At 43.9% G+C, this 19953-nt stretch overlaps 1 long non-coding RNA gene across 1 annotated transcript in view; it reads right to left on the reverse strand.

Moving 5' to 3' along the window:
* Positions 1 to 818: 818 nt before the first annotated feature.
* LOC146858181 (uncharacterized) overlaps positions 819 to 19953 on the reverse strand; it is a 39375-nt gene continuing 20240 nt past the window's right edge. The window contains exons 2-3 of the long non-coding RNA XR_014979664.1: positions 16108 to 16167; positions 819 to 1190 (exon numbers count right to left, since the gene is read on the reverse strand). This is a non-coding gene — a long non-coding RNA (uncharacterized LOC146858181). The remainder of the gene's footprint in view (positions 1191 to 16107; positions 16168 to 19953) is intronic.

Raw genomic sequence — 19953 nt, forward strand, 5'->3', positions numbered from 1 at the left:
TACAACCCATATTTCACTTACATATAGCAACATCATACCCAGCTGAGACCGATTTGTGATAGATACACATGCAGAGGTTGTCCAAAGACTCATGATTAGAATCCAAAACATATGTATGTGATGTACCAAGAGTGGGTACCCCAAAACATAGAAGCACCGATGTTGCATGAGCATGAACATATAGTCAGACATGGAGCACCAACCTGCTAGAGTGAACAAATATGATACACTCAAACAATAATCTGTGTTCACAGTCCATGTGCCCACTTATTCACACATACAACACACTAAATGCTGACCATCAAGGAATATAGTCCAAACTTGGTTAATAACAAGATCTTTATATAAAAAAAGGTGGAAGTTAAATCTACATTAATTTTAAACACTCTGCCTAAATTACCTTAAAAACTATTGTTAAAATATTAAAACCTAGCTAAACTAACTATGCTTAACCTACCTAACTTAACTTGATTATCCTAAGCTAAACTATATTCACGCGGGACCACTAAACATCATCCCACACCCCCCTTAATACATCAATGCACAATAGACATACACATACTTATTCTATACATGAACTAACTAGAAATGTAAAAAAATTTTTTTTACATGTAAACACACATTAAATGACCAACCCACCCCTAAAATATTATTAGAATACCTTATGATAAAAAATGTGTGAAGTTATTAATAATGAACATCTAACTAACTAACCTAGATAAACTAACTATGGCTACCTATATTAATAACCATAAATGTACAATAAAAGGAATCTTAAATATGAAAATAATACACAATATATATGTTACACTATATACAAGCAGCCCTCAGATCAGGGTGATTATATGGTCCAGGGTCTGCTGCATCCTGTCCATTTTCTGGGACATATTGCCTATTTTTAGCTCCAGACCATCTATCCTTTTCATTAAAGTGTCCCTGTCCACTTGACTGTCCAGATGTGGAGGGAGGTCCAACAGCTCCTGGTGCTGGGGTTGGGGCTTTGGTGGCTACAGGATGCTGGCTTGTAGTCTTGCTGTTCTTGGCTGGGGCGTTGGTGAGCCACATATTGGCTGCCTTCTGCTTTTCGTACTGCCAGGAGGTCCACCTGAAGCCCTTAGCTACCTCGCATATACGCGCTCATCGGTTCTTCCGTATGCGGAAAACCCATTCCTCTTCCGCATTCATGTTATCTGTATGACAAGAGGGAGACATGTGTCAGTCAATCAGTAAATGACGGACAGAAGTTCATAGGAAATGCATGCTATCATGTGTGATGATTCCAACAGTCGGGCCAATCATCTGGTAACTGTGGGGCCCACCCAACCCAATACAATACTACTAATTTTTTTCATCACATACTGAGCAGTCTGCTGAATGTCATGATTGCACGTAAATCATTTCCACACTTAAAAACAAATCAATTTATGAAGAGATAGAGAAATGACTAACCAGTTAAAATACATCATGGCCTTTGATCATTTCCTCATAAACATCACATTATCTGGCTCCCCATGTACAAGTCATGGAGTCATGTGATCCTTAACCCCTTGCATGCTCCTGACGGAACCACTCCATCATGAGCCACGGGTGCCGTGTGCTCATGACGGAGTGGTTCCGTCATGCTGCGGCCGTTGGCGGCTGCTCCGCCCACGCGGTGCTGTTTCCCCGCCTGTGCGGGCGATCAGCGCAAGTGGGTGGAGTCATGACGGAACCACGCCGTCATGAGCACAGCTCGCCCGTGACTCATGACGGCGTGGTTCCGTCATGAGCATGGCGGCGCCGCGCTCATCCCAAACCCCCCCAGCGCTGCGGCGGAATTCGCGCCACAGCGAAGGGGTTAATCTGCAACGGTAGCTGAGCTCAGACAGTGTCACAGTGTGTCGTGGATGAAGAACATCTTCTTTAGACATATATACCACTTGACCATTCATTTCACACTCCAAATGAGTAATGCACTGAAGTTGCAATTTGCTTTTTTGAAAACAGAGATGTGCTTGCTGTCTCAACACCAATGAACCTCAGAATTGATGACACTACTCAAGTTGACTGGCATGCAGCATGCCACGTAGTACTAGCAGGGTGAACTGCACATCTGCTTTTTTGAAAGCATACATGTACCTAGCTTCAAAATGTTGCCTCTAGTTTTTGATTATATTGTTCAATCAACGACACACAAAACATACTGTTTGATCACAGCTACTTAGTCCTCATGATAAAGGCCCAGGGATGCATTACAGCATCATGACATAAGTCTTACGTTGCATTGACAGTGAATGCAATTTAGGATTACAGGATGTGCCACACTTGTGTGAGGACACAATTTAATATTGCTATCTACCATATGCACCAAAGCACACCAAAGCAATGTCACTATTATCCCTAATTGGTCCTATGGCGCAAAAGGGACAATCAATCAGTAGAGTTTCAAGGATGATGTTCCAAGGACTGATGCACAGCTGTTGAAGTGTCTGGACTTCAGAAATGCTTCTCTGCAGTCCAGACTTTATTCGGGAACGCAACAATGCTGCGCAGGGTCATCATGGTACAAGCGCCTTTGAATGATTGTTATCTACATATCCGATCATATTTGGGAATTTTTTTTAAACTCAAGTACACACAGCAAATTGGACCGTGGATATGTGATACTTCAATATATCAAATCAAGGCTGTTAGACATTTAATCAACTTAGAGGGAGATTCCTGTCTCACAAACGACTTGATCCGTATATTCAAATAAAACTGACTGCATTCTCTTGAGAGAAGCCTTGATAACGTCCAGGAGGATGAAACGCTCGTTGGCTGCCGTTTGTTGTCTTTTATGGAATAAAAGTGAATGACTGGACACTTCAACAGCTGTGGATCACTTACTTGAACATCATCCTTGAGACTGTACTGATTGTTCCTGCCTTTTTCAACATATGACTAATTAAGGACAATTGTGACATTGCTTTGGTGTGCTTCGGTGCATATGGTAGATAGTTTCATCTAGACTACGTTCTAGGACTACTGGATTTATACCCAAGGCGAGTGGCTATTCTAGCACTATGGGAGCACCCGATAAATGTGATGAGCTACAAATTGAATGCTAACTACATGACTTACTGACATATTAATGTACAGATCACAAGGCATATCTATGGGTCATTTGTATATATTACAATTTGATATTGTCATTGACACACCACAAGGATGACCCCATCCAAATACATAAGGCAGACTGCTATTCCTATGGTTAATTTGCAAACAAGTGAGTATGGTCAGTTGAAAGTACATAATTGTTTATGTATTCCTAGTATGATACATCAGACATTTGAAGGGGGGGATGACATAAATCAGTCACAAAACTAAACGTGTTCACAATTAAAATGTCAATTACGTGAAGAGAAACCAAGTCCTGTGCACACTCTTATCGGGATAATGGTTTAGGTGTACCAGGCAAATTCTAAACAAATTTCAAGCATTCTTTGTCTTTGAAATTATGGAGGTTGACATCGAGTGTATCATAAGCACGGATTTTTTTTTGTCAATCCAGATCAATACAGAGAGAGAAAACAAACCAGCCGACACGTGTTTCGTCACAACATGGTACAATTGTGATTCTTCAGGGCTGGGAAGGACACAAAACAAAATAAAATAAAACAAAAGGATAATGTGGGCCATGTATATGGCACTAGGTAGAAAGAAATTAATGTATAGGATTACTATGCAGTGTTTATCGGAAAGTGAAAACCCCGAGAACATGTGGAGACCCTATGTATGTGAAAAGTACATGGATTAAGTGACTTCACACTGCAGAGACCCCAAAGGTAGTGAGGTGGTAGTGTGGACAAATGGATGGAAACAAGGAAAACACGAAGAAAAAATATTGATCGGGCCATATTCAAATGTTAATCTAAGGGAAGAAAGATATTTTTAAATAATAAACAACCAACATTGATGCTGCTCTCCCGAATGTTGTTCTACGAGAAGAACAAAAAATTATAACAAACCGACACAGCTTAGGCCTAGAAAAACATAGGTCTAACATTTAGACAGACGATTCGTAATGTTTGTGAGGCAAACGTGATATAATGTGTCATTGTGTATACTGCGGCGTAAAAATCTCAAAACCTTCAAAGGAAACACCAAACAATAAACAATATCGCGTAAAAAACACCTAAGCTGTAGAGCTAATGGTCCCCAAAGTACTCGTCATATAATGCGTGTCTGAAGGAATTACATAATGAAAGAAAGAAATAGAAAATATACACAATTTTCATCAAGAACAGTATAAAACAAATGTTTAAATTGCGTATATGCCCAATGGGTACATGGAGAAAAGAAACGTAATGATGGCAGAAGAAATGTATGAAAAGAGGAAAGAAAGTGTGATCTACCTGTATGTTTTTCACAAAGATTCTGGAATCTGAAGGAACAGGGCAGAAAAAAGAGGGAGGTGTATTAAGGGAAAGTCCAAGGATATGACCGTACGCAGCAAAGGGAAATTTTGCCTCACAAACTCACGAATCGTCTGTCTAAATGTTAGACCTATGTTTTTCTAGGCCTAAGCTGTGTCGGTTTGTTATAATTTTTTGTTCTTCTCTTAAAACAACATTCGGGAGAGCAGCATCAATGTTGGTTGTTTATTATTTAAAAATATCTTTCGTCCCTTAGATTAACATTTGAATATGATTTGTACACAAATTGGTCGCACACTGCTCGTCACACCAGCAAGTTGCCCCAAAGGACTGTGGTAAATGAAGTGGCGACGGCGGGTACGCCTATGCCACGATGTGTAAACATTTGAATATGAGCCGATCAATATTTTGTCTTCGTGTTTTCCTTGTTTTCATCCATTTGTCAACACTACCACCTCACTACCTTTGGGGTCTATGTGCAGTGTGAAGTCACTTAATCCATGTACTTTTCACATACATAGGGTCTCCACATGTTCTCGGGGTTTTCACTTTCCGATAAACACTGCATAGTAATCCTATACATTAATTTCTTTCTACCTAGTGCTGTAGTGAGTTCTCTCTGAATACGTACAGGCATTGTTAAGTTAGCATAACCACGTTAGATGCTAGAAAGCCATCTTTTTGCTTTTGCACACGGCACTACGTTTACATGTTATTTCTTAAAACAGACTGTTGACTCGAGACTTGCTTCACACAAGCGCGATCTGTTGTTACTATCCCAAGCTCTGCGCAGCGACCTTGGTCTGTACATGGTGTGACAAACAGTCTGGGGTATTACACAATGCATGTTTTTCACTCTAGGTTGATCGGCCCACTATTTAGCCATAACACACGCGCAGCTGCAAATGCCTGAAAATTAGTGCTTTTAGTATCACAGACATCATGTTTATTATTCAGACCGAAGACGAGCCTTCCTGCGAGAAGTCTCCTGATGCTCCTGTGATGTGATTTCACTAAGCTGATCTTTGAGGTATGGGGTCCCCTATTCAAGCCTAAGAGACCTTCTATTAGCATAATAATAATATTAGCTTCTTAGTAAAGGGAAGGTGGTAGTATCCACTGTCATTATAATATGATCACCCCTTTTATATTCTATGGTATTGTAACTATGTTGCTGGTTTTGATATTAATCATTTGTCTGCTTGTATTAGCCAAAGTACTGCATCTTAGGACACGTGGTCTATAAAAATAAACCCCTTTTTATTTACAACGTGTCTCTGTTGATTATTGTTGTGGACTGATGTGAGAATAATATACGAACAGGTATTTCCGATTCCCACCATTCCTGAGTATGTACTGAGTCGCTTGTTCTGGGTTGTCTACACATTGGGACCGCCGAGCTAAATCTCGGATAACGAATGGGACACTTATGCTAGCCGGATACTGGGTTCTGGGTTCTGAGGTGAGTTTCTGGTACACCACAATTCACTGAGGTCCTGGGGTTCTTCGCATAGTTCTGTGTATCAGCAGAATCCCTGCAACATGGCGCACCTAACGTTTGGTCTATGAGTTGAAACGCCTTAGTAGTGCTTACATTTAGTCCACAGCACCCTCATTCTTGTTTCCGGATAACAAGTCTGACGGATTTCAAACCTACCTAGTTCTATTGATATAGGTTCCTTCAAGCTTGATTATTAAAAAGGTTATTGAACCCTTGTGCTACTGAATACTTGAAGTGTAGCTTGTCCTTATGGCAATTAATATTGCGGTTTATCCGCATACAACTCCTGTGGAAAAACACAGGATCCTCACCATTAGTTTGCCTAAAGACTTAGTTCCCCATATAGATGACTGTGTTTCCTGGGGTAAGATTTTTGCTGCGACGTACGCGCAGTGCTTCGGCACTCCGTCTATGTTACAGCTGCCCTCCATCATTAAACAGGTTCAAGAGGACCATGGAGCGGAGTCTGCGATAGAATTGGGGATGCGGCTCCTCGGAGATTTTGGCCTGGTGGCTACCATGATAATGGGAAACCTTAAGGGTGATGCGTTGCACTTTCAGGTTCGTAATGAACTGAAGAAGGTTGCTGAAGAGGACAAGCCGCAGGAATTTGCTAAAATAATCGCAGAAGCATATCGTGATTTGGGTCGTAGCTCTTTAGGAGTTAAGCCTGTGATCAAGAATCCCGATTCTAAGCAGCAGGGTAAGGCAGGAACTTCTGGTAAGGATGAACGTCCCTTTTTTCCAAAACAAAAGTGGCCGTTTAAACAACAGGGCAAGCAGCAGCAGAAACAGGGCTCTCGGCCTGCCTCTCCCGTACAGTCAAGTAGTGAACGCACTTATGATCTGCGAGATCGTGCTACTATTAAGTCTCCTGATAGATTTCAGGTTTCTGAACCGCGCTCTCCTCGTTCTTCACAGGAAACATCGGCTACACAGTCTGGTGGCGGAGGCGGTGGCAAAGGTCGGGGTGCTCCACAACAGCGTGACCAACCCCGACAGACTGAGGGTAAAGGCAAGCAGGACGAGTTTGCTCGACAAAGACCCCCGTTTCAGAAGAAGAAAGTGGCGGCTCTGACGGCAAAATATGCCTCAGATAGTGCGGACACAGCTTCAGAACCGGACATGGGCGCTGACGCTACTAGACAGCGCGGCGGAAATTACCATAGTCCGTCAAGCTCTGCGTCCATTTCTGGCGGCGACAGCAACTGATGTATTGGTTACTGTTGAAACAGCTGACACCAGAGTGGCTCCCCCTGATAGACTTTTTGAAATAGTCTTATTAATAGAGGGTGACATACAACGTACTATAAAAGGGATTTTTTGGGATAATCTGACCACCACCTATGATATCCTCCTAGCGGAGGCAGATTGGCCCCCGGCCTTCATTTTGGAAGCTCCTAGAGGGGAGGAGAAAATCCTCCCGTCCTTTGCGCACACGGTGCCTAAGGACCAAGCTGAAATGTACGCTGGTGAGTGGGCGCTGGCGCTTGCGCCAGCGGTATATCGTACTCAGGTGGGTTGGGACCGGTTGTCCCCCTGCCATGAGATTCCATTGCGGTCTATGCCCCAGCCTCAGCCCCAATATCCCATGCGTCGTGAGGCTAGACCTCACGTCGCGGCGATCCTTGAACAATTGGAATATCAGGGTGTAATTGAAACATGTGTGTCCCCTATGAATAACCCTTTATTCACTGTGACGAAGCCTGACGGCTCGTACCGTTTAGTTTTGGATTACCGGCACCTAAACTCCCATTGCCGGACCTGCGCGGTACAAAATACACATAGCTCGGCTCTAGTCGACAGTCTCGTGCGTAAACGATTTAAAACGACACTTGACATTTCCAATGGCTTTTTTAGCCATAACCTGTCCACACTGAGTAGCCAGTGGACAGCGTTTACTTCGGGCGGTAAACAAAAACAGTTTACGAGATTAGCCATGGGCTACAAAAATAGCCCTGGCGTCTTTTCCGCTCGCGTGGTTTCCCTCTTAGAAAGAATAGACCCCGAGGCATACTCCTATGTTGACGATATCTACCTCACGGATGACGAGCTGTTGCCGCATCTGTCTCGAGTCGACAATATTGTAGTGAGTTTTGCTGACTATGGCTACAAATTCAATTTTGCGAAGTCTCAGATCGCGGAATATACAGTGTTGTTTTTGGGCTACGAGCTCAATAATGAAGGAAAGGGGTTAGCTCCCCACTTTCTGGAGAAGTGCGCATGCTTGAGTGCGCCAACGACACTAAAGAAATTACAATCTCTACTGGGCTTTCTGAATTTCGGCCGTACGTACATTCCTGATTATGCCCAGCGTATCAAGCCGCTTTACGCCTTGGTACAACCCACATTTTCGAAGTCTAGCTGGCAGCTGGAACATTCTAAAATTTTACAGTCTTTACAGGCTGACCTTCTTGCTTCACAATATTTGCTGACACGTGATAACCGCACCAACCTGGTAATAAGAATAGTGCCAGGCGCCGTGGGTTTCACGTATTTGACGTTTAATGAGGGCGATACAGTCCCCATTGCGTACAAATCCCACTTGTACACCTCTGCTGAATTACGTTTTTCCGCGGTCGAAAAAGTTCTGACTGCTGTACAGATGGCGATCCTTAAAGAACGCGCACTGTCACATGGGAAACAGATTCTGGTTGTAACACCCTATCCCGCCTTAGAAGCGGTGACAAAGGCAAGTGTACCAAATTCTAAAGCTTTGCATCCTCGGTGGATACAATGGGCCACAACACTGACGTCGCCAGACGTCACCTACATCTTTGATGCCTCATTACAGACTCAAGAGTTCTTGCAGTATGAATTCGTTCATCCGGCTCCTCTGTCTTTGCGCCCGCTCGAAGAATACCATTGTGTCATATACACTGACGGGTCTGCGCAGCCCGCAATTGGATCAAAGCACGCCTACTCAGCGGCTTGCGCAATTGTCGTAGGTACTTTCGTAAATGGTGAATTCCAATCTGATGCAGTGCATACGCAGTCATTGGGCGATTGTACCGCGCAATTGGCGGAGCTTCGGGCTCTAGTGCTTGCACTGGAGTTTGCCGATCCCCGAGTCACTACTCTAATTGTGAGTGATTCTTTCTACTGTGTCCAGTCCTATAATGACAATTTACACTTCTGGTCTCAGAATGATTATCGAGACACAAAAGGTGGCACAATTAAGCATAAAACGCTTTGGGTTCGAGTGGCAGACTTTAAAGAACGTCTCCCACTCGTGAATGTAATTCACACTCTTGGTCACCAACGACTTGGTGTCCATGCTGTCGGCAACGGCTTGGCTGACGAGGCAGCAAAAACAGCAGTGGCTACATACTTAGTGGCAGCAGTAACCAGATCAAAGAGTAAGATTGATGATGACATCTTGGCAGCTATTGCTGCTACAGAAAAGGGAGGCGATTACCCGAAGGGTTTTCCTTCTCGTTACATTTACCATTTAAGTCCTGACAATGTCCCATTAGTGAGGATTAACGACGTTGGTGACAGAATTATTCCCAACGCGGACTGCAGACCCGCACTGATTCTGGCTGCTCATGAGGGGTTGGCGTCAGCCCACGCCGGAGTGTCAGCCACTATATCTCTGCTACAACAACGTTACTGGTGGTTCGGTTTATATAAACAAGCGCGCGCTTATGTTCTCGATTGTGACATTTGCCAACAGATTAAACCTTCTACTGTTGCGCGCCCATCACAAACACAGTTGTACATATCCAATAAACCATTTGGTTGTGTTTATTTGGATCACTGCGGTCCTTTTTCTTCTGATACTGCGTACAAGTACATCTTGGTTGCAGTGGATTCGTGCACACGTTTTCTGTGGGTATGGCCACAAAGGAGTGCTGACTCGCGGACTGTCATCAGAGATTTGCGTGTCTTTGTGGGAACTTTTGCGTGTGGTACCTTCCATTCTGATCAGGGCCCTGCGTTTGCCTCTAAGGCTTACAAGGAGGCTATGAGAAATTTGGGGGTCCTAGTCAAATTTTCGTCCCCCTACCGGCCTGAGGGTAATAGTGTGGTGGAGCGAATGAACCGTGACTTAAAGCAATCATTGACCGCCCGTGTTTTAGGCACAGGCCGGAACTGGCTAGCCCATTTGTATAACGTTCAACGTGCACTTAATAATCTCCCTAGAAGGTCTCTGGGTTGGCGGACCCCGTACATGATGCTCTTCGGAATCAGAATGTTTGTACCAGACCTTGATGGTCTAGACATGGCGGCGTCGACCGCACCCTTTGACGTAGATGATCACTGTGCTGTTTTACAGACTCTGCAAGAAGCCAGAGACACTCTATCGAAGGAACACATGCCCTCCACATCTGAAGCTGAAGTTCAGATTCCGGTAGTCGGCTGGCTACCCCGAGTTGGTGATCTGGTCCGTGAGAAGGTGGAGAACAAGAAGGAGTTCGGCCCCTCTTATCGTGCACCAGTTCCAGTGCTTGGAGTGCAGGGTACAAGGACAGTCATTTTACCTCCACTTCCTGGTCGCAAAGAAAACAGGTACATCTCTATTGACAATGTCAAACTTCAGCGAGTGGCCGATACTTCTTAGTGTGACTCCAGCAGTTTCATGCCAGACGATGCAAAGAAATTCAATGTTGACTCTTGCTTCTAACACCTTGCCTGATGTTGCCATCGAGATGCAATCGGTTACTGATCCCTTGTTGATACCATCGGCTGGTGGTTTGCCCGAAGAGACTGAGTATGCTTATCCTACACGTGGTCCCTCACCTGTTTTACAATCTACGGCGCTTGGACAGTCCCGTTTCTCCTTTGACACTGACTCATTGCCCTCAAGCCCCCCATCGAACATTGCAGTTTTTTTCAGCTGGTTTAAGAGACATTTTTTGATTGCCCCTTGGACATACATTTGGCTGTTGCTTTTCAGTGTTTTTTTGTTTATGTCCATTGGATTTGTAATAGTTTTTTTCCGTCTTGTGGATGGCCACTATCTGAGTGAGAGATCGACAATTAGACTTATCAATGGAACTTTGGCCCCCCCACTCCTCGTCCCACATCATGAAGAGGGACCAGACTTTTGTGAATATTACTGCCTGGCCCGTCTTGGATGGAATCGCATGGGATGCTGTTAAATTCCAAATTCATGGGCCTACAGAGGTCATTAATGTACCTAATGTATTTCGTGTTTCTATGGGTGATGTGGTTAGGCAGAACATACGTTCTGATGATTGGGATGTACACGCCATTGAATCACTGTTTTCTGATTTGAAATATTATGCCGCTTTTGATGCTGAAGATTTATACGAAAATGCGGCTAATTATGCGGAACAGTATTGTTTTCAACATTATGGCAATCATTTCCTGCATAAAGCAAATACATTTAGAAATTTTGTAAATTTTACCCAATGGGAACACTGTCCTACTCCCGAATTCGGAAGTTCACAAACACTAGTTAACAAGTATTCATATTTTACCGATTTCAGTGTTTCCAACCCGGCAGCGTTTTATTTTAAGGTGCTGCCTGAGTCTGCCGCAAAGGTTAGACTGACACACACGAAGTTACTTTATTCTAAGTCCTTTATGGACGAGTTGTCAATCAAAGGTTATGATGTATGGAAGGCTACTATTGATCTAAAGTCGGTTTGGGGTTCCAAGCCGTGGCAGGTACAGGGTACAGAGGCTTTACATCGTGCCTGTCTTATACCAAATCATATTTTATTTTTAAATTCATCCATCTTCCAAACCACCTGTTTTGGATTGGCTACTTCTAAACAATTAAAGTCACCTTCTGTGCCAGATCTGGGCGCTTATCCCAATTGGGATAACCACACAGATCTGTCCCTTGCTGCTTTGCAATCCTTAGTTTCAAATACATCTTTCAATATTTCGAAAGTTAATAGTGAGGGTTGGTTAATTTGGCAAAGCAGTTCAGATATCTGTCAACGACGTTTTCTGGGGCTGAAACCGGGGTATACTCAGGAACGCGTAGACCCTCGGTTTGAGTCGTCACATACTGTAACTACATACTCTGTGGGAAAGTTATGTCAATCTTGGCTGCGACATTCCACTTTGGCATCTGTCAAAGATCATTTATCACAATTACATGACAAAATAGATTTGAATGATTTTGTTAAGGGTCCTGTGGGTGGCAGAACAAAAAGGTGGGCGTATGCTATTTACAACGAAGTCTGGAAGTTGTCGCTGATTGAGGCAGCTTCCAGGTTGAGAGCTATTGACCAAGCAAACATGGAGAAGGTTTTAGCTGTTATCGATAATAGCATTAGCACTCTCTCTTCTAGGATTTATACATTAGATAATATTGTTTCTTCTGTGGTTGATATTGTGCATGATGATATGTCTGTGTTATATCATGGTCAAAACCAGTTACGTTCTGTTATGCAGTTTGCATGGACATTGCAGACGTTAAAGGCGGGGAGAGTCCCTTGGGACTATCTTAACACTACATCGTTATTTCTTCCCTTTAACCTTACTGACAAGCAGCGATTTATGTCCATGAAGGATGCTACATATTCATTGTTACATATTGAAAAATTAGAACCGTTGCCTTTTTCTGTAGCGGAGATCAATTCAGCTACGTGGTTAGTCCACGGATTGATAACTCTCCCTTTTGCGCTTTTTAAGTTCACTTCTTGTATGAAACATTATGCTTTGGGTAGATATGAACCGCTGGGCACCGCTTTCATACATGAGGTTTGGTCCCTCCCCTTTACGTATAGATGTACTAGGGACGGGACTGAGGTTTATTTGAAAGGCGAGGAATGTACCACGTCACCTGACCATTCCTTGGTATGTAGGCACATTCAATTACACGGCGCATGCAATGTACAAGCACCGAATTTAGCATGCGTCCTACGGGGTGTCCCAGTGCCTGTGATTACGCCTTCTTTCACACTGCTTGCTAACGGTAGTTATTTGATTTTGAATAGTGAAGCTTGCTGTGGGATGTTAGTGGGAATCCCGTATATTGTAACTGTCTCGCAGAAAGTGGTCTGCTGCAATAATGTTCTCTTTCCACCCCCGCATGGGCGGCTGGATGCTTCCATCTGGCCTTCGATTCCAACCTTGAAAGCAGAGTTCAACAAGTTGAGCAGAATAAGAGCCTTATTGTCCCAAAAAGAGGTGTCTTTGACTTCCTCTCGTGAAACATTCGACCTTCACGTTGCTAATACGCGCACAGAGGTACAGGCGCTTCTGAATACTGACCTCCCCCTACATTTCGGCTCTTTGATCCAAACTATTTTCAATGCCTCGTCCACGACCGGCCTGGCTCATTTTTTTAAACTTGTGGGCTCGGGTCTCGTGACCTCTTTCCAAACTATTTTTGGTGTGGTTCCGGGCTTTTTTCATTCCCTTTTCTCGAGCATCTTTGGAGGTGTTCCGCTACTTCTGGCGCTAGTGGCAGGTGTGCTGCTTTTCCTTTTCATACTACGAAATGGCTGCTCCATCTGTGCCACTCGTGCACCTGTCCCGCCTGCAGCTTCTTCGGGATAGGATGCTTGACTTTTATGGAACTCTGCCATTGGCGACATTAAGCCTGGCATATGGATTGTCCTTCCGGTATTGCTACTTCACCTGCGTACAGCCTGTGCTACACTGCCTGGATTGCCCCTTTGAATGGCCTTTGGATTTGTGCTTGACCAGCCTGGTGTCTCCGGTGCCGGATTTCGGTCGACTAATGAGGCCCTTAGTGTCTCACGAGTTGACCTGTTCTGGTGTCCGGATAATGGCTTGTGGAGCAGCACATGGGATCCTGGGTAATTGGGACATCTCTACAGCTGCCTACAACTTCTTGGCTATGAGCTATTTGGAGGAACATTCCGGGTGCCCTCTGATCGTGCTGGAAGCTCCGCTGATTGAAGAACACGTGTGTTCCTTCTCGTTGATGGATTGGATGGCTGAGACTTTCGCTGGCCCTGCAAATGATTTTTTGTTGGAAGCGGTTGCCACATATGCTGCCTATACATTCATGGATTGACTGAACTATCGTCCTTGGCGCCTGTCGCTCCTGGACAGCACCCTGCCGCGGCATATACACTTTTTTATTTTCTCCCTGATGGTTGTTTTGAGTTTTTTTTTTAATTGATTATATTTTTTTTTCCGGACTCCACAGTTTCCCCTGTTGCTTTTCAATTTTTTTCGTTTCAGACTTTAACTCATTCTGAACCTTTGAATTGGTTACGCCTTGTTCTGCTCTGACGAAACTGAACTCTGCGTTCTCTCTTTTCTTGCCTACTAAATAGTGCTTCGATCAAGGGGGCGTGTAGTGAGTTCTCTCTGAATACGTACAGGCATTGTTAAGTTAGCATAACCACGTTAGATGCTAGAAAGCCATCTTTTTGCTTTTGCACACGGCACTACGTTTACATGTTATTTCTTAAAACAGACTGTTGACTCGAGACTTGCTTCACACAAGCGCGATCTGTTGTTACTATCCCAAGCTCTGCGCAGCGACCTTGGTCTGTACATGGTGTGACAAACAGTCTGGGGTATTACACAATGCATGTTTTTCACTCTAGGTTGATCGGCCCACTATTTAGCCATAACACACGCGCAGCTGCAAATGCCTGAAAATTAGTGCTTTTAGTATCACAGACATCATGTTTATTATTCAGACCGAAGACGAGCCTTCCTGCGAGAAGTCTCCTGATGCTCCTGTGATGTGATTTCACTAAGCTGATCTTTGAGGTATGGGGTCCCCTATTCAAGCCTAAGAGACCTTCTATTAGCATAATAATAATATTAGCTTCTTAGTAAAGGGAAGGTGGTAGTATCCACTGTCATTATAATATGATCACCCCTTTTATATTCTATGGTATTGTAACTATGTTGCTGGTTTTGATATTAATCATTTGTCTGCTTGTATTAGCCAAAGTACTGCATCTTAGGACACGTGGTCTATAAAAATAAACCCCTTTTTATTTACAACGTGTCTCTGTTGATTATTGTTGTGGACTGATGTGAGAATAATATACGAACAGGTATTTCCGATTCCCACCATTCCTGAGTATGTACTGAGTCGCTTGTTCTGGGTTGTCTACACATTGGGACCGCCGAGCTAAATCTCGGATAACGAATGGGACACTTATGCTAGCCGGATACTGGGTTCTGGGTTCTGAGGTGAGTTTCTGGTACACCACAATTCACTGAGGTCCTGGGGTTCTTCGCATAGTTCTGTGTATCAGCAGAATCCCTGCAACAGTGCCATATACATGGCCCACATTATCCTTTTGTTTTATTTTATTTTGTGTCCTTCCCAGCCCTGAAGAATCACAATTGTACCACGTTGTGGCAAAACACGTGTCGGCTGGTTTGTTTTCTCTCTCTGTATTGATCTGGATTGACATAAAGAAATCCGTCCTTATGATACACTCGATGTCGACCTCCATAATTTATTTAAAAGACAAAGAATGCTTGAAATTTGTTTAGAATTTGCCTGGTACACCTAAACCATTATCCCGATACGTGTGCACAGGACTTGGTTTCAAATTGATTGGGCAGGTCTTGACCTACACACTTGCAGGGGTTGTTTCATTTGGGTTTGTTCCCCCTGACCTGTCAGCACCGTACATACTCAGTCTAAACTTATAATTGTAGCGTACATGCCTGATCGCCACTTTTTCCTGAACTTAAGCTAAACCCTTAACCGATACTAATAACTTACGTGAAGAGACATATGCCAATGATGGACACTGAGCACGGCCAGTTTGTGCTTGGTAGTTCTCTGTGTTATCACGTAGAATCAATGCAAAAAAGCATTGCAACCCATGTACTTCCCCAGACCAGCTGACTCTGATCTTGCACCCATACTACAACCCAGGAACAACGCCCTGTCCAACGATTGGGCACAGCACCACTGCACACATGTAGTGAGCACTGTGTTCAGCATGCCTTCCTCTCCATATGTCAGCCATATGATGCTGATGTCCCCACTTGGCTTCTGCTACTCCAGTCTAAGTGGTAATTGGCACTCCATTTTGCATTGTGGATAGAGCGAAGGCCTGTCTGACACTGTCATGGCTTTTGATGTGTCCTGACATGTCTCCACGAAGTACAACATTCACAATGTGTTTCATCGTGGTCTTTGGACTTTGAGAGCATTTGCAAATTTCAGACTGCAGCTGGATGTAGTTATCATACTATAGTTGCTCACATACAGAGTCTAGCTTCCATCCTTGCACATCACCAACATCACAATCAATGATTCTAGATACTCACTGGTAGCGTTGGGGTCTTCAAAGGTGTCGACCTCCCCCTGTGTATATGGCAGTGGTCCACCTAAAAAACATGAACAGATGTACAATCATGTAAAAATCTGGATATATGTACATTCTAGGGAAAAAATATTAGTTAGCGTGACACATGCATGTAATCACCAGACCATGTAACTCCTTTTACATTAAGTACAGCAATGTTTTGTCACCCACACCTGGACACTGTAAATGCTGGATAAATTCCACATCACTGTTCCATGAGTGTGAAACAAACATGTGTGGCATTCCTGTGAGTTTGCACGTGCTTCGAGAGATTCAACAGACATGCCTTTACAAAGCCACAATTGCAGAATGCTGTAAGGATGGCTGGTCCAAATATTTGTCTGTGCACGCACATGTGTACACAGTGATGTGCGAACTCACAATACTTCTTCGATTCTCTACATGCTTGCAGCATGTAAAACTCTATCTTGTTGCCTGATTGCACAATGATTTGACCTTGCCTGTGACTTTTGCATTGTTTCTTGCACATGTCTTGTGGTTCTTTTGGCTGCCTGCTTCCCCCTCCGTTCCTGATGCTGATTCACCCAAAGTGCCTCCACCATGACGATTCCAGAGTTCCAGCTGCGCATCCGTAAACCATTCACAATATTATGGTGTTTGATGCTTGTCCACACAGCAGGCATGCACAGTATTTGCTCAACAGCCAAGCCCCTCTGCAGCCGTCAAAAATAACAAACACAACCAGCGCCACAGTTCATTGTTCTCCACAATCCATCAGCTATGACTCAGATAAATTTCAATGCACTGTACCAGTGGAAAATCTCAAAAATACTACCTGTACACACAGAGCAACAACCATGGACAGTAATCCAGACTACATTGCCCCCAGGCCTTCACCACCAACTGCGCACACACTACGTACACACCAAACTGAATGCATCCTCCTCAGTGTCCACCCTGCAAAGACTATCCATGGAGATCTGTATCATCCTCGACAACCTTGCACCAGATGTAACGTTACTCACAGCAAGCATGGAAAACGCAACCTTTGCCAACAACATTGCCAACTGCATCACCAATTAATATAAAAATTTTAGGAAGGGCCTGCAACAACCGTCCAGTATGAGGCCATCCCACTTTGTGCAAGGTTGCCTGCGCCAGCACATGGCAGCAGTTTGTGTGCCAGCGCAGGGGTTAGCACAGAGATGCGACATAATGTGGAAAATATGTTGCATGCCTGCACTTCGAAGATAATGCTGCTATGCGCAGATAAATGACTTGCAGCACCGCGCTGCGTTAGTTTCTTACAGATCAGCCCCATAGTTTTAAGCATCACATAAATATTTCCACCTTTGGCACTGGTGCTTATGTGTGTGAAAATATACCATTTCTATGTCAACATCATATATATTGGTTACAATATATGTGTCTGAGAGCACACAACATACATTTTTTACTTGAGGTCATATGTATTTTCTCCAACACCATTGCAACACCAATGAATCTATCTGAAATTATGGACATAGCAAGATATGGCATAGCGGTGCACCTCAGACAAAAACAATATGAGTACTGATATACATTTATTTACCAGTTGGCCCACCAATATCCAGGCCAAGATGGTCCAGCAAGTCAGCCTCCCGGTTGATGATGTCCTGCCAGCGGTGCTTAATTTGATGGGGTGTGCACTGGACGTCAAAAATCCTGCCAAGATGTTGCTGGACCAGGCCCCACCTCCGCTTGCGCTCAGCTGCTGTGTAGCCCTGGCTCACCCGCCCCCTGTGCTGATCATCCTTGGCAGGTAATGAAAGATCAGCCATATGAGGCCACCAAACTCCCTGTTGGTCAGGTTCTTAGACCTGCCAGACATGCTCAGGTCTGTGTATTTAAAAAAAAAAAGGAAACTTATAAAAAGTTATAAAGGAAACTTATAGGAAGATAAACTAAAGAAAAATGATTTACCCCACCTGTATATTAACACTACAAATAGCTACCCCTATAAACACACACACACCCCTAAATACAACTATTAATGAAACACACAAGACTGACAAGTGCCACAAGACAGACCAATTAACTTAAAAATACACAGAGGACTCACAAAACACACTGCAATAGACAACTCTCAAGCTCCACAATCGCCAACAGCCTCCTCCACCAAGCACACACCTAGGGATAATAAGAGAAAGTGAAAGTAACTGTGTACTTCCTAGATTAGGACATTCTAGAATCATTGCATCATTTCCTGCTTAGATGCGACACGTTTTGACGTTTTGCGTCACGTTTCAGATGATGTGTCGTTTATTTGACTCAACAGCAGTTCATTTCACATCTGCATGCAGGACGTTTCTCTGTTTTGCGTGTTTCCTGGTAGTTGTGTTTTGCATCAAGCGTTAAAATGCATTTGTTATTACAGAGCGTAACGGTTTTCACTTTGCGTCGCGCTTTGTGCAGATGCTACCCGTTTTTTATAGTTTGCAACACTTTACGGGCAGAAGCAACACGTTTCAGGGGGGCTGAGTGAGTGAAGGCAGATTTGTAGATGCTTTACGCTTGGAAATTTGCGATGCTTTACGGGTGGATGCGACACGTTTCGGGGGGGGGCTGAGTGAGTAGAGGCAGATTTGTAGATGCTTTACGCTTGGGAATTTGCGACACTTTACGGTTGGGTGCGACACGTTTCATGAGGTCTGAGTGAGTGAAGGCAGATTAGTAGATGCTTTACGCTTGGGAATTTGCAACACTTTACGGTCGGGTTTGACACGTTTGAGGGGGGGCTGAGTGAATGAAGGCAGATTTGAAGATTCTTTACGCTTGGGAATTTGCAAAACTTTACAGTCGGGTGTGACACGTTTCAGGGGGGCTGAGTGAATGATGGCAGATTTGAAGATGCTTTACGCTTGGGTCTGTGCGACACTTTACGATTGGATGCAACACTTTTCTGTGGTCTGAGTGACTCAACACAGATATGTTACTGAATAGATGGATATATGTGGTGTTGTCCAAGGGATGTGTCACATATAGTACATGTGTGTATTCTTTCTCAACATGTTGCATGATTGAATGTAGAGTTGTGTTGTTTTCTGTCACCAACATTTTCGTACGTGATGGGATATGTGTACATATTCTTATGGAATTTAGTTTGGTTTGTTAGTGGTACTTTTAAGTTGCACTTGCACAGCAGGTGGCTGACATTGCAACACGCATCATTGGCACTACCTGCGGTACATTTGTTACCATGTCACAGCGAGAAACCATTTGGCTTCTTTTCAGGCCCATGGCGGGACTGGTGCACCACTTTTCACATGTCCAAACGCAAGGTGCTTTTTATTTAGCCCCTGTGTTTTAATGAGTGATGTGTGGTGCCACTTTCGGCAGCTATGCATGTTAGGCACACCACACAGACATCCTTAGATCATGGTGCAAGTGTGCATGAACCACTGCATGTCAGCTATTTGTGCAAAATTGCATGGTAGTACACAACAATGCAACATATCAATGTGATAATGTAGCATTCCTGTGCTCCACGAGTGCCACAGCTTGTCACAGCCAAAGTGCTTGCACTGGCATGCAGCGGCAGTTTCATGTTGATCTGCACATATATATTTATATCATATGACCTGCAAAGCAAATGGACACAAAGTTGATGCTCCTACTTACATTTTTTATTGTGAATATATTGCATATTGTTACAAACTTAAATTTGCTACCCCATGAGTAGAATTGTGTGACAATGTGTGTGCGACGGCTTATCCCTGCCGCAGTGTGGTGTATGTCTCGTCCTTCTGTTTCACCTTCCTCACCATCATCCATTTGTTCAGGGGGCTGTTCCTCTTCATCCCAGGGC

Source organism: Triturus cristatus, chromosome 3_2, assembly GCF_964204655.1.
Source record: "Triturus cristatus chromosome 3_2, aTriCri1.1, whole genome shotgun sequence".
Classification (NCBI taxonomy): domain Eukaryota; kingdom Metazoa; phylum Chordata; class Amphibia; order Caudata; family Salamandridae; genus Triturus; species Triturus cristatus.